Below are 22641 nucleotides of genomic sequence, written 5' to 3'. Positions count from 1 at the left end.
CTTGTCAAACTCAGGATTGGAGAGCATAAGAGTACTATCAGGTGCCACAAACAGGCAACAAAACTTACAAATCACTTCTTGATCTGCAAACACACAGCAGAGGACATGAGATGGGTGGTCCTAGAACATCCGTACATTCCCACCCATATTAGCGATGTCTCGAAATTTCTATTCAGAAGAGAGCAGAAATGGATTTTCCAACTACAAAGTGACTCTAGGGGACTCAATGATGAGATACCATGGGCATCCTTATGATTTACAACTTACCATGGCTGTACTAATAATAAACTATCTGCCCCTTCAAACATGCATAGCTCTAGTGTTTGACTACACTCAATACAACCACTGACAGACATAGCTAATTAGATACCATAGGACTATATCTCCTTTTAGCCCCTCGTTAGGTTTACATGAGCTATCATATATATCTGGCTTATATACTCTACTGCCATTTATAGACACATATAGTAGGTGTAAATAGGCATTTTACACCAACCTCTTAGCCCCCCCGTGCCAATCAGTGCTTTGCTTTAATACACAGTACCAACCTAGAGGCTCGTTTTTATATAACTCGATATGCCTCTTAATATAGCCTATTTTGTCCACGTTCTCCTATTCAAACACATTCACATGCGGTCAAATACCTAGCCATAATTATGCACGAATGGGGGCCCAATCTGATGGAAGATCTATTGTATACAACTCGATATGCCTCTTGGTGTGGCCCATTTGACCACGTTGTCCTGTTTGTTTGCATTCACCTATGGTCGATTGTTTATTTGTGATCACGCACGGACGGGTGGCTGGGCCGAAGCATCGTGAACTAAACGCGGGCGATGCTACTCGCTTCGCGCATGCGCATTACACCGCTCCCGTGTGGCCGATGTCCCTGCTTCGCACATGCGCACCGCGCTCTCACGCGGCGCATGCGCGAATTGTTTAATGCTACTTCTTTGAGAATTGATACACATCGTACCATAGGATTGGCGCGCCTTCATCACGCTAATTACTAACACATGCGCGTCTGCTGACATTAATGAGGAGAGTCAGGCAGCGCCACCCAATAGGTATAGTCCTTCTATAAAAGCGCAGTTTTACGCGCGTTTTTCGCCTAATTAACCTATTAGAGTGGGTATTTAAGAAGGAGGTTTTTACAGCCTTAACCACCTCCACTCCCACTCGGACGCCGGCCATTGAGGGACCGACGGACAGGTATGGTTCCCTGCAAACCTCATGATCTAGTAACTAAAAATTATTTTTGTTGTTGTCCTGTATGCACTGATTTGTACTCTTTGGTCTCTCCTGCATTATGCTCTTAACAAAACTATTGTATGTAGGTCTAGACAGCATCTATAATACATCTATTGAGCCACTTTTACAATTAGTTTCATTCCCAAGCCCACTAGCCAAACATGATTTCTTTTTGGGTTGAGTCTCTTTTTAATCAACTAGTATTTGTTAGTATATATGTATGGATAAGAGGAGTATGCTTACTCTGTACCTCAATAGAACCTGCATTTGAGGACACTGTACTTTTCCATCTCTAACAGAGCGGGGCCTCCTTCTTCCCGAGTGGGTGCCGGGTGAGGTGTTCTCCCACAGATTGTTGGGTGAGTAGAACATAGTTAAATCAATACTCTCTAAGTCAATCTAGGTTCAATATCAGGAGACTTATTTAGCTCCTGATAGGTAGGGAACATTTCTCTGCCATTTTTGCCTATTTTTGTTGTGTTGTGTTTTCAAACACCATTATATCACATATGCCTCTTATAACCTTTTCTCCTTTTCAGGAAAATCACGATCAGTTGGATAAACACCAGGGAATACTTTGGGCTCAAAGATCTGGTAGGATTAATCCAATATGTTAACACACATTATCATTTTTTCACTTAGTGCAGATGCGTAATATCTAGTGGTCCTGAAGAAAGCTTGGACTAGTTGTCCTCTTAGCTGAAACATGTCGACCTCCACGCACTACGCCATGACATAGTTATTTGTTAAGACTATGAGGCGTTGTTTTTACTCTTGACCCTGGACAATATTGAATAAACATATTTTTTGTCTCAGGAGCCAATTTTACTCACTTTTTGTTTCCTTTTGCACGAGCACTGCACTCCATCAGTCCTACCTCTGAAATACTGTGGCTTAGAACAACATCTTCCAGAACCTATCTCCGCATCATTACTAGGTGCATCGGGAGAAACTGTGGTTCATGGTTACATCCCACATGACGATATTCCGCCAATAATGGTGGGCTGATGGGAATTTTTCTAACCCAGTATTATCACTGTGAGGACATGCTGGTGTAGTGGTCTTTTGGGCATGACACCACACGTAGGCAAGTGATCTGACCAGGTAACTCTTATTTGTTTCTTCAGTTGACTAAGGGGGTTCGAGCTACCGTGGTCGTTAAACTCTCCCCCTCTGACCCTCCCCATTTCCTTTTTCTAGCTCCTTAGATAACTCCATAATCATACCTTTTAGGGTCATTGGTTTGAGGGTGATAAGGGGTGGTGAAATTGTAAGTCACCACACACTCATCTCTCATAGCCATCAAGTATGCAGACATGATGAGAGACTACACCTTTGGGGAACCCTGTTCTGGTAAAGATACCAAGGAGGGCCCTGGCCACCCCAGGCGCAGTTACTGTTCTCCGATTTATGGCCTCAGAGTACCTCATGGCATGGCTGAACAACCACCTAGATGAACCTGTTCCCTGAAGCTGTTCTGGGGTCAAGTGGTCCCACATCCTCAATCTCCACCCTCAAAAAAGGGGTTACACCACAGGTAGTGTAATCAGGGGTGCCATGTGTTGTCTTGTTGGTTTGCCACTGTCTTGACAGGTGATGCAAGAGTGACAAAACTTCCTCGCCTTCTCAGACATTTGGGGACAGTAAAAGGGGTAGACCAACGTATCCCACGTGTTGGTTCTGCCCCAAATATCCAGCATATGGATATCATGGGTTAGGTTTAAGAATAATGCCCTTTATTGTTTGGGGGGGGGGCATTCTCCTGCTCCATGTTTTGTGTCCCTAGCCTCACAACACAGAACACTCTCTTACTAGTATTTCTGATGAGTTCCACTGGTGTGCCCCTTCTCCTGGACTTCAGCCTAGCACCAAAGGCCTTCAGGGGTTGGGCACACTTTCTGTGCTTGGCAGAATTCCACCCTGGAGGGTCCAACTACTTCATGCACTTCAGGGGGTTCTGGCATCTTTCTCAGGACAGGCATTTCTTTTCCTTTAGTCTCCAGATCTTCCCCCCTCGGTCCCCCCTCGGTGTTGGATTCTTTCTCTGCCGTGCAAAGGTTTGAGGCTAGTTTCCCTTGCCCAGTTGTGGGAATCTGGGCCATTGTTCAAGACTACAGACTCCCTTGACCACCCTGATGGGGGTTTTTGGGCCCTTGTGGCCGTATACACCCACTCATGCAGACGCAGAATTTCTGCATGAGCCTTACTCAGCTCAGTCAGATATTACTAGGTTGTTTTCCAACAGTCTATCCACTTGCATGACAGGGCTCATAGCTAACGTCCTCATGCCATTAAACCATCCCTATTCAAAGGTGACCATTGCTAAGGGATGGAATGTTACTTAATTGTTTGTGCTCACTACCCTATGAAGGACATATGGAATATTTTTTGTCTGGCAAAACCAGCCGGTCTACCATTGTGGTCAATCTGGCTCCTGTATTCCTCAGACACTCTATCTTGGTCCCTTTGATGATTGGCCTTTGCCGGTATTTCACAATGTTGGGAGGTAATGCAGCCAGGGCTTCAACTTTCACCCCACCCACAGAGACTGAGGTGCCTTCAGTCCAGCCCCTAGACAAACGTCCACCACATTCCTATTATTGCAGTCCCTTGGAATTGCCCTCCTGTGGGTGTTTCTTGCAACAGATTGAGTCTCCCTTATTGTGGCCTGGCATCCTGGTGACCTTATAGGATAGATTCCCATTCAATTGTATCAGAACACGAATGAGGCATAAGGGCAGATTGTGTTTCCTCTCAAGTTCAAATGTGCAACCAGTTTTATGTATGTATGTATATGGTATTTCTATAGTGAAGACCTAACCAAAAGGTAGCGGAGCGATGTACATGGTCAAACTAAAGCATAACATCAATATGTATTGGAAGAGGAGGCTGGGTCCTGGACAGTTAACGCATTGTGATGTAGCGTTCTTTAAAGAGATGAGTCTTCTGCTCTTCCCTAAATGGAGCAGCCGTTGGGCTGCCCTGATGGATACTGGGATCTTATTCTAGATTCTGGATGTGTAGATGGAAAAGACCTGCTGTCTTGTATTTTCTTTGTTTGTTACACTTCTTAGTCTGCAGTTGGATGGTGTCCTGGCTGAAGGTGTGCCGAGAACCACCAGAGATTGTGAGGTCTGCAAGATAAGCTGGGGTGAAGGTTGTGATGGCTTTGTAAATTATGCTGCAGATTTTGAAAATGGTGCTGGGTGGTAAGGTGATCTGAAAAAAAAAAATCAGACCCTGGATGACATGTGCTTAGTAATGTAGGGTGACCCTAAAGGGTGCTAGTTTTGAGTCTGGGAGGCCATGGAGTAATCCCATACCACTATCCAGATGCAAGAGTACAAGGGCTTGAATTGTAGTCCTGAAATAAAGTTTTACTTTTTTTTTTTGTTTTTTTAGGCGAGAAAGCTATGATCTTTCGTTTTTTTTAATTCCCTGGTGTTGTATGACATGTGAGACCATCCTCTAGTTCTCGCTCGCACCTCTGTGCATTGCAGAGGCTGTTTCTCGACTTCCAGCAGAGACCTGTGATCCTCATGTGCTGTTATGGCAGTATTCACGGGGGAAGCTGGGCACAGGTCACGCCCGTTTCGTGCACAGCTTCTCTGAAGATCAAACCTGCGACTCTCCACGCCTTCAGAGTCTTCAGCCATCACATCCTGCTCTAGACTGATGAACACACAGCATGGTGGGTGCAGCCATTCATGGGCTGGTTTGAAGTGGCTCAATACTGTAGTTGGAGCCTGATACAGGCAGGTGCAGGATTCATGTAACTCATCAGTTGCAGCCCCACAATGACTAGGTCAGGTTTTATCCAGGAGGCAGTTGCAGCTAGAAAAGGGCCAATACAGAATTTATGCAACACAGTAGTTGCAGCCCCACCTGGGCCAGTGTGAGACCTGAAAACTCACCACTGCATTGGGTGCTCCTGGCATCACTGTCTCGGGCTCTCGGCTTGCTCTGGGTGTTCTTTGAACAGGAAGTCGTTGAACTTCTCCTAGACAGTCTGTCCTCATGCAGAGCCAGGCAGATTTGTGCACTCTCTTGTAGGGCAATAAGTCTTCTAGGTACTACTAGGCAGACCTTCTGCCCTTCCAGCAGGAAGTATAGACTTCACTGATGCCCCTTCACCTGTGGTGACTGACTGGCAAACAGACACCTTTCCTTGTCAGAGAGCAGTCCTCCAAGTATTCTGCATAGTAATCCCTTCCTTGAAGAATTGGGCACTAGAAGAAAGTGTGGTGGTTTGATTGGAGTCCAACTTTTAAATAAACTTTCTAATAAGAAAAAATTGGATGTGAATACATTGTCTCAAACTTCAGAATCAGTTTGAGATGGTTGTCTTTCAAGTGGCTTTCTCAGGCTGCTCTCCCGACAGCCTATATGTAAAGTGATGTTCCTAAGAGCAGGTAGCACTGGGGCTGACCTACAGTGGATCAACCACAGCATGGACATGGTGAAACATGAGGTTTCTACACCGGACTGTGATCAGCCATCCTCCTCATTTTAGTGTCTGGATCACCACTCTCCAGCCACAGGAATGCAGGCAAAACACTTCACTGGCTGGTTCTACTTCTTAATACTGTGCGATGCTAAACCATAGCCAAATTGATCTCACTGACTTTGGTACTCTCTGTCATGCATGTATCACACACACTATAAACTCATACACTCTCCATATTAACAAATAGGATATCAGTGCAAGGGTAAGCACTCACCTAACAGCAGAGCGTTTTTCAAAATTGCCATACTCGCAGGGACTCAAATAAGATTTTGTCACACTATTAATCACAAAACATAGTATGCTGCCACCACCAATGTATCTGTTGCACCCAAGACCGGGTCAGTAGTCCACTGTCCACTCGGAGGGTCATTTACGTTAGATTAGCATGACTCCAGCTCCAAAAATGAAAGTCAGGATGCCAGATATACATGCAGTCGGGCGAACAGGGCAGTGGAATACGCTCTCATACCTTGCAGGGGATAGTCCCGTCCCAGCAGCAGGTTGTTTCAATGCTTGACAGGGTAATGAAGGGGGGCTGCACTCCAAATCCTTCTATTTTTTGCAACTGGCCTTGTATTTGTCAGCATACTGTCGTTTATCGATTCATTCATTGACTCCATGGTGAGACACCAGTCCTAAACCTGCTCTGTAGCTATAGCTGGTCCTTAACACCGTTTTAGTGGGTGTGAAGCTATGGTCTGCAGTCTCTCATGTTATTAGGATTGTCGTGTTATTTTCTTATTGTTGACATGCACAGTAGAGGACTCTAAGAGGAAAAATTGGAGCTCTTTAACTTTCTCCCAGTAGACAAAATGCTTAACAGAAACCCCTCTGAAAAAAAAGTATTGTCTCCTCTTTTTAAGGAAACACGTTTATTACTCGTTCATTTAGATACCTGCAAATTGGGTTTGAACAGACCAAGCTCCTTCATAAACCTGCCTCTGTGACTTGACGGTTAAGAGAGTCGGCATTTGGTATATTGCCAAAGGGTCTGACCTTGTGCTTTGCAGAGTTATTTTTTGCGCATGTTAGTGTTGGCAAAGTCAATTTTGCATTCACAGCTTACTGGAAAACACCTGAGCAAGGACTTTCTTTAGGGTTCCTGTAATTCATTTTTTACAAGACTGCTGAAAGAGAAATGCTCACCCAAGTCACTTGGCCCATATATTACAAATGAATGTTGTGGGTCACTTGAGATGCTTATGAAGTATTACATCTGCCACCAGTTACTGAGGTGCATACTTGTTCCATTTAATATTTTTCATGAGAATCTCTTCGGTGACTTTTCCTGGGCTGATGTACTGATGTTGTTTGAAAATGGGCAGTTATCTTTACCTGTTTTCCTGTGAGTCAATTGCTATGTTCATTATTAAGGAATCGTTAGATGCTGTCCTCTCAAAGCGAATACATAGGAGATAGCATTTTTGTGTGGCTTCTAGTTTAAAGAATGAGTGGATACACATCTGAGATTGGATAATTTGTAGCATCAAATGCTACCACCAACTACCCAATTGCCAATCCACACTAATCCATTGTGAGGAGATGGAGGGTCCTATATTCAGTATCTCTGTCGCCAAGGTTTGCTAACTAGAAGATGACTGGAAATGTGGTAACCAGTCATAAAAAGAAACCTGGAATTACAAATCTGGGCAAATATTAACCTGCAGAAAAGGAAACGCAAGGAAAACGATATTGAGAAAAAAATAGTCTACTTAATAAAATTTAAAAAATGCTCTTTAAAGTGATGGTGCTATACAAGCCATAGAAGTGTTAAGCACTACTTGGCAATCATATCACAGTTTCTGAAAATATTTGTTTGAACCTTTACTTTAGGGCAGTCTGTCCTCTAAATCTCTTCAAACGGGCAGAGAGGAACTCTCTGTCTGCCAAATTCTTTTATTACATAATGATCTTTGTAAAGCTTTACATAGTTGAGGTTTTCTTACTGATAATTACTTTACTGTATCCATAACAATGCTTCTCCAGCATGGATGTCTCCTCCACAAAAACACTTCTGCCCCACTTTCTGCATAATTAAATGGTTTACCTTTGCGTCACTTCAACACACAGCTATTAAAATGGTGTCATAGAGTGGGGTTTTCATTTATTCAGATGCTTACTCCATTGAGCTAAAAAAACATCTGTCCTAAATCCCTTCACAGATGACTGCAGATAATCACAGCATGTAACTACACTGAAAAAACTAGCTCTTACATTCGAAAGCTATTCTATGTTGAGCGCGATGTTAAAAACTGCAGTTGCCTACTGATGGCCGTACTATAGTTTCGGGAAATACATGTTTGTGGAAACCTTTCTGTTCACATCTTACACAAATTCCACCATCTTGAGACTAGTATCCAAAATGATTAGTCAGCTCAAAAGTGCATGTGTTACTAGAGGGATCGTTTTTGTGCACATTGTGTTTCACATTTGCCCCGCCCTTGCTCCATATGTATTGTTGCCCATGATCCTCTATTTCACTCATACCAACGATGAACCACCAGATGGACTTAGCCTGAGGTGATGGTGTGCGGGTGGTTTAAAGCATATATTGCGAGTCTGGAGGATATGGATAGTAAAGGACCTCCATTAAACTGGAGAGTTTTCTGCAAAAGGTAAAAACGGTGTGTCATGTTCACCTCTTTCAGAATCGAAACACTCAACGTGGTGACTCAAGAATCACCTGGAACCGCGGCCAGTGATCATAAGAAAGATGTTTACATTACTCCCTTTCACGACCTAAGCACTCCCTTGTAATATGAGGGCAATGTAAGCCTTTGTGATATGAGACCAGACTCACAGGGACCGGATATCTTCTCATTTAGATGCTCCAGGGATCTCACTTGGGGTATTTATTTTTCCAGAGCAGGTAACCAAAACAATTAAGAAATGTAAATCTGAATAAGCACCCGCAGGACCTGGACCACTTTAAGCCGTGTTTACCGACATGTATATTACACATTGCTAAGTTTTTTCTCACCTATGACTGTAGGAGGGTGCGATAAAGTGGTGTGTGACAAAGAATTACTTACACCAATTATTCCCCACCTGTCTTTCTTGGTCCCTGCTTTTGGGGTTCCAAGAAGGGCAAGTGTAGGCGTTCAGCACTGGTTAGCATGCGCTACACAAAATGAATAAAAAAATTATGAATTGTTCATAAGTTAAAGCGAGTTATTTCATTCTAGTGAGGTTTGTTTCGTCGACCGTGGTGCTTGAGTAAAGGCTTCCTGTGGGGCACTCTCGTCACCTCGCCTTTCCATAACTGCTCGCATGAACTATCCACCCCCCCGCCACCCCAACCGCCAACCCCATAACAATAATTTGGTATACTTGGCAGCCGTGTCGGAAGTCAAGAGAGGGCACCGAATGTTCACAGGCGGAGTCACAGCAGAGGTCGCCCTCGGGGACGAGGCCAGGAAGGGTGCTTGCTCCGGCGGTGCCACTGTCTCGCGTAGCCCTCCATTGGGAGGCCCTGCTGTCACATTGTGCCGACGCTCGACGCATGCCATCCCCCCCCCCCCCCCCCCCCCCCGTTTTTGTCCGTCTCGCCGGAGCTGCGCAGAGAGGCCAGGGGCTACAGTTGGCACACAGGCTCCAGTTCACTGGTGTGTGCGTGTATGCCTTCCAGTTTCACGCTCCGTCGCGCGCTCCTGTGAAAAGAGCAGCGCACATTGTCTCCCGCCGCACTCCCGGGGGGCGCTCTGTGACTGGACCACCTGCACGCTGGGGCTGAGGGCACGCTCCGTCCCCGCCCCCTGACACCGTCCCCTCCGCGGGAGAAACCAAATACAGCAGCAATTATGGCGCTCACAATTAACCGGTTCCTAATAATCAGCCTGCCATGTAATTGCAGCTGTCAAATACAATCATTGTCTCCGTAAGTTCCTCCTTGGGGAACTGGAGATGGCTCAGTGAGCCGGGCGCTCATGGCGGCCTTGAACCTGCATTTAATGAGAGGCGGCAGCACCCGCTACAAGGCCGCTCAAGTGGGCTTGTGATCTGTCTCCTCGCGAATGCCGCTTCTCACAGACCTTGGCCCACCCCAGAGGCGAAGACTACAGGACTTGAGCGTTCCGGGGCTGCGAATTTATTTCACCACTCTTTCTTCCCGCGTCTTTCCCCCCTCTTTTCCGTGTCTTTCCCCCCTCTTTTCCGTGTCTTTCCCCCCTCTTCTTGTCACTGGGCTTTTGACTCATCGGAGCAGGTCTGGTCGGTATAGACGGTCTGTTTGGAACTTGGAACAGGCGCGAATACATTGTTAGGCGCTAGTGGGAAAGGGACGGTGTGAGGAATTTGAGAGACCGCGGAAGACTCGAGAAACTGAGGACACTTTGGGTGCAGGGACTGGCATTGGGAGAGGTTTGAGACCGCAAGGAAGCACAAAATGTGCTTGTGGCACAGGGACGGGTAGTGTGACAAGGTCAATACCGTGGCCGGTGTGCTTATGGTTTGGGGTCGATATTGTGATGAGCTAGAGGCAGCGTCAGGTGTGGTTTTGGCGCAGGGTAGGACAATATTATGAGTTTGCCACGCCGTGGCAGATGTGTTTATGGCGCAGGGGTCGGTGTATACTGTAATGATCTGGAGACACCCTGGTAGAAGTGCGTGCGTGGCACAGGGGCCCGTAGTGTGTTGCGCGTGAGATACTGTGGCAGGTGTGCTTATGGTCCGGGGTGGACAGCGTGGTGAACTGGAGGCACCAGGGCAGATTTCCTTACGACACAGGGGGCCATAGTGTGATGAACTTAAGATGGCGAGACAGATGTGCTTATGATGCATAGTGTGACGAGATTGGGATGTTGTGGAATAGTGTGATGAATCAGTGGCGTCGTGAACTCCCCACTTTCACAGCTTAAGGGGGAGTGGTGTTGACACTTATAATTATTTATGAGCTTGCTCTGTCCGCAGAAAAAAACGTTCATGAAAAGAAAGGGAAAACCATAACAGGGGTCAGGGGTGGGAAGTCAACAGTAAAGGAGACCTACAAGGAGACATGATGAGACAAAGAGAATGAAAGAGTGTGCAGTGGCGTAGCTTCAATTGGTGCAGCAGGTGCAGTGTCACCAGGACTCAGAGGCTTAAGCAGCGCACTGAACCCTGTAATCAAATAGTAGCCGTGGGGCCCATTTACTTCCTTACAGTGCGGCCCACAATACACTGGCTACGATCCTGAGCGTGTGAGAGAGATGGCTACAAAGAAGAATTAAATGAAGAACATGAAACGAAGAAAGAAACTGAGAAGTAGGAAGGGCAAAAAGCATCAAAAGATGGATGCAAGAGTGAAATAATTGATGGATGAAATGTAAAACAACATTGCATTGGTGGGTGAAAGAAAGAATGGCTGGATACATGGGTAGATGAATGAATGGAAGTGTGGATGTATGGGTGAATTGATAAATGTAGAGTAAAATGGTAGATGGATGAAAAAGAAGGGATGTATCAATGGGAAAATAATGAATGAATGGCTGGAAGCGTGAGTGGAAGGATTGAAGGATTGGAACAGTGATGATGAAAGGGTGGATAGACCGAATGATAAAGGAAGGAAGGAAGCATGATAGATGAACGGAAGGTGGGCTGAAGGGACCAAATATAGTGTGAGTAAGGCTTACTCGCTTCCCTCACCACTGGGCATTAGAGATACGGATCAGGGTGGGGGTATTTCAATGTTCTGGCTATCCCCCCTCCAGCTGGAGTTACCATGGCAGATGTGATGATGACACTGGCCTGGATGGTGTGAAAAGTTTGTGATGCCATGGCAGGAGGTGTGCTTATAGCTCGCCGTGCACAGTATGAAGAGCTTGGGACAAGGGGACAAACAGTCTGAGGAACGCAAGGTCACACTTGCGATGTTCTGAAAGGCAGGGGACACGGGGACAGCCAGTAAAAGAAAACATCAACCTGACTGCCGGTCTGCAGTCTCTCCCACAGCAGCAAGTGAAGCTTTCAAATGTAATACTTGCTCTATTTTCTACCAAACACAATGGTGTTAGTGTTAGAGCAAATTGGGGTCAATTGAACGTGTCTGGGGTCACCAAGCGGAGGGGGCACGGGTTTATGATACACGAGTCGTCTGTGGGCGAGAAGCTGGAGCGATAGGGGGCGTTACACTGGTGCTCTTTAACATTAAACGCGTCTGTTGTTGTGGGTTCACCTCTGAACTCGGGCACATGACCCCCCCCTTTCATGACTGACAATGCTTGAAGAGAATAGCTCTTGACATGGCGCAGGAGGGAGAGGCAGAGAAGTCCTCTGGATTCTGTGGAAGTAGAGCAGGCCCATTTGCATCTCTATTGCATTGAGCCTGGTGGGTCTGCCGGGCCCTCCAATCTTGGCTCATCCCTGGGACATTGCATGTCCCTGCAGAGGCTAGTGAATTGAGTTAGCCTTAAACAGATGAAAATGCTTTCCTGTTTCTCAGTGTCTCCTTTCATACTTCTCTTCTTCCAGCCTATTCTTTTCAATGCCTATCTTCCATCCCGTGACATCCTTTAGTCTTGTACTTTTATTCGTTCTTCATTAGTTGCTTTCTCCAGCTCCCTTTCTTTCTTCCTCCCATACATCAGTTACTTCTTTTTAGGGATGGCCTGTAATTTTTCCATTTCCACCTTTCTCTATTTCGCACTCCCCTTTTGAAATGGACTTTTTTCCTTCCCCCACCCTGCCCTCTTTTTTTTTTTTTTTTTTTTTTTTTTTTTTTGCAGTAACGTTTTTTTTAAGTTTTCAAAAGAGTAAGGGAAACCTATAACACAATCGTTCCAATGTTAATATTACATTGCCAATGAGTGTCCTCCTCATTGCTATGATTAATTACTTCTCTGGGTAATATACAGTTGAATTCTGAGGGCTTTAACTTCCCTCCCCATCCTCTAACTTCCCTCCCCATTTACTTCTCGCCCACTACCTCCCCCAGGAAAGTCAATAACCCCATTCTTTATTCACCCGTCCAGATATTCTTACATACATTGCGATAATCCAAATCTTATGCACTGCGGATCCTCAACTGATTTGTAGATCAGTTAAATTCCACTTTCGTGAAAAAACAAGACCTATTGTCACAGGTCCGACCTTCATCTTGACTTAAGAACCCTGTTTCCAAAGACAATTTGTGTCTTGAATAATTTCACTGAAACTCACGTCAGTCTTTTGGACACTTAGAATACATACTTTTTCTCTTTTATATACTTAAATGTTCATTTTAAACATTGTGGAATTGTATATATTGTAATGGTTTTAATTAACCAACAATAAAGAACTACTTTACTTTACTTTACTTACATACATTGTGATTGTAAAAAACCCCAGCATTAAGCACAAAGTTCAGAATTCAATCAGTCCCATGGCACATACTTTGGGTGGAAAGTCTTGCAGTCAAAGGCAGGGATGTGAAATACTGGATAACCAGCCCCAAAGAGTTTCAAAGATATTTTTTTGGGTTGCTGCAGATCATGCAACCGCTTTTCCTTAACCCTAGTATTCGGCATATCAATCGTAGGTCTTTCTGTTTCCAAAATCCAGCAATTAAACATTTTGCTGCACCCAGCATATGGCGTATCACCACCCACTGCAATTCTAGCTTTTCATCCCAAATGTAGCAGATCAAAGTCCAAGCTATATTGGATATGGAGACCAATCAGGAGTGCGGCGTGCTAGCACTCTGTGGGCTCTTTCGATCGAAAAGTAAGGTGTAAGGCTGTGAGTAGGCAACAGTTCCTTCAGCCAAGTTTCAAAGTAATACCCATGTTACCTCCCTCAGAGACCTCTGGCAGGTCCAGAATGCAGATGTTGCTGTGCTGGGAGAGACCATCCTCATCCTCAGCTCTGCCCTCTAGAAAGCGGATCCTTTCAGTCAAATTGTGTTTTTGCAGTTGGAGGTCCATTAACTGAGGTTGTAATTGAGCCATCAGCTTCTCCAAGTTCGTGAGTTGTGCTCACTTTTTATGATCCTCCTGTACCAAGTTTACATCAATGGCAACAGCATCCACCTTCGCTTCCGAAGAGATATGCAATGATTCAGTTGCCTTTAGAATAGAGTTCAGTTTATCCATTTTGGATGTGGGAGTACTGGGCAGCACTGTGTCCTCCAGCGATCACAGAGAGGAAGGGTCCGCTTTGGCTAATTTCGTGTGGCTCATCTCACGGGTGATTGTGGGTAAGAAGGTGGCGACCAGCCGTGTTTGATGGCATCACCTAATTAGGGGGGAGGATGGCCCACAAGGCGTAGTCCAGGCCAGGAATAGCCGATTCAAACGGAAGTCCACTGTCCACTGCAAGACTCCACCTGAGCGGCCAAAAAAGGGTGTCAGAAAGGATGTGCTGATAGAACTCAGTGCCGCACGAGTAAGCTCTGGAATTCAGAGAGCGAGAAAGTCAACAGTATCTCTGAAAAATGGGTATCCAAGATCTGAAGAGGCCAAATAATTCCATAAGGGTATGCTTAATCTCAGGTTCAGGTAGTCAAAGTAACCGGATTGGGCCTCCTTGCAGCCACGTTGTGTTCCAATGAGTTTGCTAGCGGCACAGCATGAGCAGCCCATTCGTCAAGATATCTAAACTTCAGCTGCTGGAAAACACAAGTTCACAGCAGTCTTATTCCGAAAGGATCCCCAGATATTGAGGGTACGTAGGCTGTGGGAGGTGAGAAGTCATAGGGGGCGACATGTCTCATCAAGTCCTATCAAATTCTCCAGGGTCAAAAGATGAGGTGGGAGGGTGGGGGCTCCCATTCCCAAAGAGCCAGTCCTGCCAGCAGCTTGGCCTTTGTAGTTCTTTGCCAATGTCACCCCAGAAGGAAAGGCCCAGATTAGGCAGTGATCCCGCTCTCCCAGCAGGCCAGGTACCTGATAATAGGGTACAGTCATGAGTAGGATGGATCCCCATTAATAGGTTGGGTGCCTTTTGCACTGTGGGTTCCAGGGTAGAGATCACAGACAATGGCCCAGTGGATCAGGGCACTTGCCAAGCCGCCTCAAGGAGAGAGTCCGCGATCTGGATGATAGGCCATCCCTGGCTGGAAAGCAGGTCCCTGCCACCCCCCCCCCCCCACCCCCCCCCAACCCCTCCACACCACAGGCCATTCCGAGCATTGCTGGGGAAGCGGACCCTGCTGAAGACCCACAAATCAACAATCTTCAAGTGGTCGCGGCCTGCACTGGTGCAGGTGGCACCCCCGCAGGGCTAGTATGAGCCGCAAGGGGATTCACTTCTGAGACCGTACAAGGCCAGGCGCCTCTATAGCCCAGCCTCCGGCTCCGCCCCATAAGGCTCAGCAGACCATGATCGATCAGCCCCGTCCCAGCCGCCGCAGTGATCAAAACCAGGCAATCGTTGCCGTCACTGACCTCTACAGCTGCCTCCCTTTTCCCCGCATTTGATATTGGGCACTGGTTGCACCAGACTAGAGAAGACAGGAGTAGATTCAGGAGGCCCGGTACAGAACCCTGTAGCTATGATTCTGCCATGTTGGGTGTCCCGTCAGTGCCAAAGGTTGATATTGTAGTAACCCTAACCACAGACCATAATTAATTCCTCTGCAATACTGTTTTTCTTTTCTGTACATAACACGCCTGCATATCCACATTAACTAATGGCAGGCCTTTACCACAGGGGCAGTTTTAGATTAAACAGATAGGTTATCATCAGTCAAGATACCCAGACTTCTCACTTCCTTAGATGGAACAGAGCAGGACTCTAAAGATTATGTCCTAAAAAGGTGAGTCCATAGCACTTCTTGCCTCAGTCCTATATCCATTAGCCTTTAGTAAGCAATAACTGCGGGTTGGAACTGGTAGGAAGGAATAAAGTGGTGGGTGAATCTTTTCCAGATACAAGGGATCACTTCAGAACATTTTGATAATTTGCCCTATTGTACATTCTAGCTCGTGAAGTTGGTAGTAAGGGCTAATGGCATATATAGAGATCCCCTCTCGGTAATAAGAATTTATCATCATCAATTGGACTTTCCTTTTCGGTCTGAGAGTATCAGACACTGTAGGTGCCCTGCTTTTGTTGGAGGACACGGGGCAACTAGATATTTTGTACAAAGGAAATAATTCTCTTGCAGAGAATTGCTAATTTATTATTTATTGAGTAATAAAGCTGAAGTATATTATTTCAGAAATTGTGGACTTATTAAGTGGTGGGTGATATTACTGGTTGTAATAATTATGTGTTGTAAGTTTTGGGCACAAGCATCCCCTCATGGCATTCCAATAAAGAGCTTCCAGCTCACCATCCCCATACCATAGAAGGTTTGTACCTCCAGCCTTGTTTATAAGTGCCAGTTTACAGACGCATCTGCAAATCTAGTGCTCCAGCATGCCCAGAAATGGCATTTGGAGCCTGGAGTGCAGAGATCCCAGTGTTACACATTTTGTTGCAGCTCCGCTCAACTTGTCAGCGGGTTGGGGGAATTGGGAGGTGGATGGGGGGGGAGGGGGGGAGGGAAGGGGGCAGTGATACAACAGTAATTTGGGGCTTTTTTTTTTACTTAGTTGCAAAATCACTTCCTGAGCTCACTTCTCCCCTGTTCAATATCACAATAAAAATCTCACAATACAGACTAGTGGGGTTGTTCCCATAGAGATGAGTTTGGTATCATACCTGAAAATAGTGTAAATCCCATTTGAAAATGGGCCAGTGGCCTTACTGGACATCTTACCAGTTCCCATAGAAATTTGATGATGTCTGTCTTTCATCAGACTAATTCCCACAAGGTGCGATTAAGGTCGTACAGAGGGGTACAACCTATAGTTTCAATGGCAGTATGATTGCAAACATGCTCAGTCGTTTGGTTGTAATTCATGTAGAGGTAAGGTTAACGATGGGTTGAGATGTCCACCTGCAATGCCCACTGAGTAAAAATGGGAGTACACTTAATTATCTACCTGTAATTCCCAAGATGATATTTATGTGTTTTGCGTTATACATGCTAGACTTTTATTAGTAATACAGAGCATTACAGTGGATTAAGAACTTCAACTCCGCTTTGACCACAGGGGCATAATTTAAATCCTGGAATGTAATGCACATTGTATGCATCTGATGGCTTTCGCATGTTGGGCTGCACCTCATCATAAGCTGTTTTTATTCGTGGGGAATGGAGATTGGTGTGAGATTACGACTACAAACATAATAAAAATGTGGAAGTCACAGTGCAAAGAGAATTAAGTCCTAGATTTTAAAACAAGTTCTTGCTTAACAGTTAGAAGCGTGGCACTTGTCTGGGATAAGGAGTGGCGTTTTTGTAATGTTGAAATAACACTGGCGAATGATGAAGCTTCTGTCTTATTATTGTAGAGTGTTGCAGCTTCAGAGCTGCGTGGAGCTATGTGGCAAACATAATTTTGCCTAAAAGGCATTTTTTATGCACTACTTTGAAAGGGATGCAGGTTTTCGAAGTGATTTTGCCCTTGATAGGACGCCAGTGGTGGGATTTGAAGATGTATTCGATTTTGAGTGCTTGTGGGTCAACTTGAAATCCAGGTAAGAACTGGGGTGGCTGGCCTGAGTGCTGAAACCCAATTAAGATAGCATTGCCAGAATGAGCTCTTAAGACGATCAATGCCTGAAAAACAGATCTGAAATACATTTGAAGGATGAGAATTTCATTTTGTTAAAGGCGCAATTGAACATTCACAGTTCGACCACATGATGGAATAAGTTGATCATCTGAATTTGAAGAGTTTGTAACAATCTTGTGGATTTGATCTTCCTTGATTAGCCAGTTTGAGGACTATACAGTCTGTAGAGACGCTTGACAGAAACTTCTTGCTGCAGATTCCTCACCTTTTGAATATTCATCAGACTGGATCCGGAAACTTTTCATCAGTACTTCTGTGTGCCAGTAGGTGGCACTGTGCAGCTCCTGCCATTCTGGTCTGGAAATTTCATGCAGAACCTATAAAGGCGCAACTCCTGCGCGCTTATGTCAGTTCCTATCTTTCTGCGCTACCAGATGCGGGTCCGAAGCTACCTCTCATATGTTTGAGACCTTTACCTTGATCAAAAATATTGTTCACAGTCTCACCTCCCAAAATGACCGGTTTCAAGTCTGGTACAACTGTTGCAAGTAAATGTTTGTTACAAATCCTCACCAATTTTGCCTGTGTTCAAGCCATGACTTAAATGCCTACAGTGAATATGCGTTGATGAACCTGGAAGCCATACAATAATGTGAGGCGAAACTCTACATTGCCAAGCCACGGAAGAGTCCGCGACGAGACCTGTCCAAGTTGGCAGTTCGGTCCTGGTCCTGTTTGAGATCCAGAAGTCTCTGTAGTCGTTCCAGAGGATGGTCTTTCTCTTGATCCAAATTTGCAGGTCAGTTGAAGAAAAACACAAGAAATCTAAGTGGAATTCTGTTGCTTCCTGCCACTTTTATCCCACAATGGTTCCGGCACAACCTGAGTTTCCTGGGCTGTCTGCCACTCCTAAGCAGATAGTAGAGTTCTGCGTGGCCAATTCTTCAGGTCCTTGCCGACTTTGGCACCATGTGGGCCTCACTGAGCCGAGAGATTCTCCACCCTTGGCGCCAGCTGGACTCTCAGAGTTAGTAGTGGATTGCCTCCTGCTCCACTCTTGATTCCACCTCCGGCTCCACGGTTGACGCCAGTTCCTGGGGCATCTACCGCAATATCAACTTTTGATGACTTCAGAAGACAAGACCCCAATTGTCCTCTTTGAGGTCGAGTCAACGCTGATTTATACCTTGTAGGAGGTTGCACTAGCTGCCTTTGAGGCTCAATTTCCTCTGCTTGATCTCCCCCCACTATTACAACAGCATACCCAGTTTGGCACAAACTCAGACAACGATTATGATGCTGGTGATGAGATGGGCCAACATTTTCACTAGGAGAATTAGTATGAAGACCTGCAGGAGGCTATTGACCAGATACCTACCATGAATCTGGGTTTCTCTCACTCCTTGGCCCTTTGGCTGTTTGGAGACAAGGCACACTCCACTCTTGAGCAGTTTAAGGAGAGCTTAGCTGCGACTCGAACCTGGGCCTCTCTGCTCCACCTTACGAGCCTAATCCGCTCTACTGTTCTTTTCGTGGCTTCAGCAAAGTTACCCAATACAGTCAGCCAATCCAACCTTAGCATGTCGTATAGCTGTTTTGCGGTCACAGCTGTACTGCCCTGTGCCCCCATGGTTAAGGACTATGAGTCACCAGACCACTTCCAACCCAGAGCCCCTTTAGCGTGCTCTTAAAGGAGCACAACCTTTCTGTATTGAGCAGGATCTGATGATTCCTGCTGGGTTGGCAGGCTGTAATATCAACTACTACTAGTCAAACGAGGGAGGAGGAAATGCTGATCCTTCAGTTTCCTATATTGAATCCAACTAATGAAAGGGGAAGGATCACTTGTCCTGCATGAACCAGGGTATGCAAGAAATAGACGAAGTGTCTCCAATAAAAAAAAACTCATGCACGTGTTGGGTAGTGGGGGTAGCGGTATATCTTGATTCTCCGCTCTTCATACACGTGTGTGCATAGTCATAGGATTGATTTTCGGTATGCAGACTCCACCAGGAGGATCTTACCCATAGTTAAAAACAGTAGTGACCCAGTGATGTGGACAGTGTTCAGTTAAAATACCCGTACAGCCAGATACTTGACTTTATTGGGTCTGGATTTGGGTAGCCCCTTATGGGGAATGCTGAAGAAGTGCGTTCGTTGAAAAATTAAGATTTCAGAACGAGCTAGCAATTAGTGGAAATAAAAATGGCCGACATGTTTCAGCCCCATCTGCCGGTATTCGGACTTATGAGCTTTCTTCAGGACCAATCGTGATAAGTGAGAGTGGTGCAAGTCTACAAAATTATTGTAAGCAGATATAAGAAAAAGGAAATTATCAACCTGTTTCTTCTCTTTTAGGCTGTAATATCAGACAGATGGGTACTGCAAATTGCGCAGAAGGGCAGCACTACCGTTCCTTTCTTCTCTGCAGCACCTTCAACTAGGGCAGGAAGTGTAAGCCCTTTTGGCCAAAGGGGTTATCAATAGTGTGCCTGCACCAGAAGTAGGACATGGTCGTTATTCCCACTACTTTCTTGTGTCAAAGAAAGACAGAGGCCTTTTTCTAATTTTAGACTTTTCCTGCCGAAAGGAACATTCAAAATGCTCAAACTGTCATGGTCTTGGCTGCCCTCGATTCTGGAGACTGGATGGTACTGTTTCCATATACCGGTCTTGCCAGCCCCTCAATGCTACCCGTGTTTCATGGCAGGACAGGAGAACTTTCAGTTTTCTGTGCTCCACTTTAGTCTCACCAATGCCCCTTCGGTGTTCATGAGTGATGAGGGTGGTAGCAGCACATCTTCGGATGTCGGGAATCCCTGTCCCAGTCTTTCCCCTACATCGATGACTGGCTGTTGAAGGCAGGCTCGCTCTGGCAGGCGCCAACCACCTCTAGACTACGGCAAACCTCCTGTCATCCTTGGAGTTGACTAGTATCGTGCGGAAGTGACACATGATTCCTTTCCAGACACTCCCCTACATCGGAGCCATTCTGGACATGGAACTATTTTGTGCCTTTTCCCTGTGAAATAGGGTCCAGGAGTTCAGGCTATGATTCCAATGTTTCAGCCTTGGTAATGAATTTCAGTGAGGTCGACTTTGAGGTTGCTGATATTGATAGCCTCCTGCATCCTGCTGGTTGAGCACATCAGTTGGCAAATGCAGGCTCTGTAGTAGGATATGTAGTCTCAGTGAGCCCAACATCAAGCAGACCTCTCCTACCACGTCCAGATTTCTGAAACAAATGCACATGATCTGCAGTAGTGGTTACTGGACCGTGTTTGGGTCAGTGACAGCACCCGCCTGCGCCCCCCCTCGCTTCCCCACCCAGAGCGGACAACGGTGACCAATGCATCGCTTCTGGGTTAAGATGGTCACCTAGGGAAGATGGGGAGATCACAGGTAGAAGTGGTTCTACGCCTTCCCATGCCTGGTAACCTTTTGTTTTATTGTTAAAAACACATATAACATTGTCATCGATTATATAGTATGTAAATATCTAAACGGATCCTGTTGATACACTTCTATTGGTCCACGCGCTCTAAATGGTCTTATCACAGTATAATAGCTACAGGTGTGCAGCACGAATCTATTAAGTCCAGGCAGGTGTCCCATGTTTCAAAGGATAACGCACATAGAACGAGTCATCGATAGCGAATTAACAGAAAAGAAAAAGGATCTGTCATGCAATCCTATAAGAAAACATATTATGCTTGATCATGCAATTTTTGCTTACTCCATGTCTCCGTTAGATTTTATAGCAATCACAACAGTCCCCCACTGATATTGCTATAAGGGATCTGTTGCTTCTGGACAGATAGTGTAAGATATGGGAACCATTGCTCAGCGTATGCTCTGTGGTGGAGCTACACTGCCCAGGCTAAGAGGTGGGTTGCAATCCAGAGGTTCTGGTAACCTTTTAATCACTGAGGAGGAAGAGAGAACTCCAGGAGTAGGAGTAAAAGTGGTCTAGTGAATAAAGTGTATTATTGGGGAGGACACTTCCATGTTCAGTCAGTGCCCATTCTGTTGACCTGCACGCTGATACCCTCAGATCTCCGCTCACGTTGGAAATGTTTATGATTTAGAATTCTGCATATGACTTGTTAGTGCACATTCTTTTCCGTGGTAACTTTTTTGACCAGTAGGGTTGTCCTGCATGTTGACATAGACGTTTGTTCCCAGGCTCCTACAAACTCCCTTCAAGCCTCCGTTTGCCTCTTCTGCATCTTTGACCTCAGGCACTTGATTTAGACATGTCAACAAAACTCCTTATATGATGCAGTAGATGGTGAGTTGCTGGGCAAATTCACCCACTTTAAGTTTAATCCAATGATAATGTTTTCTTTGAAGTACTATTGACTGGTGTAGCTCCCTAGCTTTACTCACAAATAACGTCTTCACAGCACATTCCCAGATCTTGCTTCATAAGTGCATTAATGCTTGTTCTGCTGATGCTTTTCAATCAAATACCTACAGGTTCGGTCCAGTATAAAGAGACAACGCAGTTTTGATTGGCCTGTCAAAATGCATACTGAAAGTGTAGTAATCTGCATTTCATCAGCAACAGCACTTATTGTGGGAGCAAGTAAATTTGATTTACCATATTATGTATGAACTTTTTATTATTGTGGCTTCCCCTTGAGGTAAGATTTAGATTGTAGGGGTTTGATAATAAAAGCAGACGTATTATATTTCTTTCAAATTGTGTGTTTCAGAAAGTTGAAGTTGAATCTTTTTTCCGAGAGCCAAAACAAGAAGTTCCAGAATGGCATCAGGCTTTTCTGGAATCCTCTTTAACTTATGTACACTCTAAAAAGCATTTGATTATGTTCTAAAAGGAAATGAAAACGTTTCTAGTTCCAGATTTGAGGGTTAGAGAATTGTTGGGGTGATCAGCTCATGGTTTTCCCTTTTTCCTCTCTATTTTCTTTTTAAGAATTTGGTGCCAGCACGGGACTTTTGATTGATTGTGTCTTTATCTTTTCAAATGCATTCTCATTTTGATTGTTCTGCGTTGTATATTTTTATTCAAATGACATCAGTGTTTACAATTTTTTCTTTGCTGAAAAATACTTCAGATATTGAATAGATAATCCTAATCCAGGATACCGCCCCCAGAGGCGTAGATTGATTGTTGAGTTGTCTCCTGTATTTTTCAGTGTGACACTGTTCAGGACATAGCTCCATCAGGTAGTATTCATGCAGTCGCAGGTCTGGACTAGGCATCTGCCTCTTTGAATGGTTGTACATTGAATGGTTGTACATTGCTCTGGCCGTCATGTTATCAAAGACGTCTTCCATTGAATGCAGGAAAAAAATTCCTTTAGTGGACATTGCCAGGAGTGAAGATGTATTTGCAAA

The 22641-nt window shown here is 45.2% G+C and overlaps 1 protein-coding gene across 1 annotated transcript in view; it reads left to right on the top strand.

The window, feature by feature from the left end:
- Positions 1-22641, top strand: part of ACBD6 (acyl-CoA binding domain containing 6) — a 357145-nt gene that overhangs the window by 121188 nt on the left and 213316 nt on the right. The gene's annotated exons all lie outside the window — the stretch shown is intronic.

This window comes from Lissotriton vulgaris, chromosome 1_1 (assembly GCF_964263255.1).
Source record: "Lissotriton vulgaris chromosome 1_1, aLisVul1.2, whole genome shotgun sequence".
Lineage (NCBI taxonomy): Eukaryota > Metazoa > Chordata > Amphibia > Caudata > Salamandridae > Lissotriton > Lissotriton vulgaris.
The sequence above is the reverse complement of the archived record's forward strand: the minus strand, read 5'-3'. Positions and strand labels throughout refer to the sequence as shown.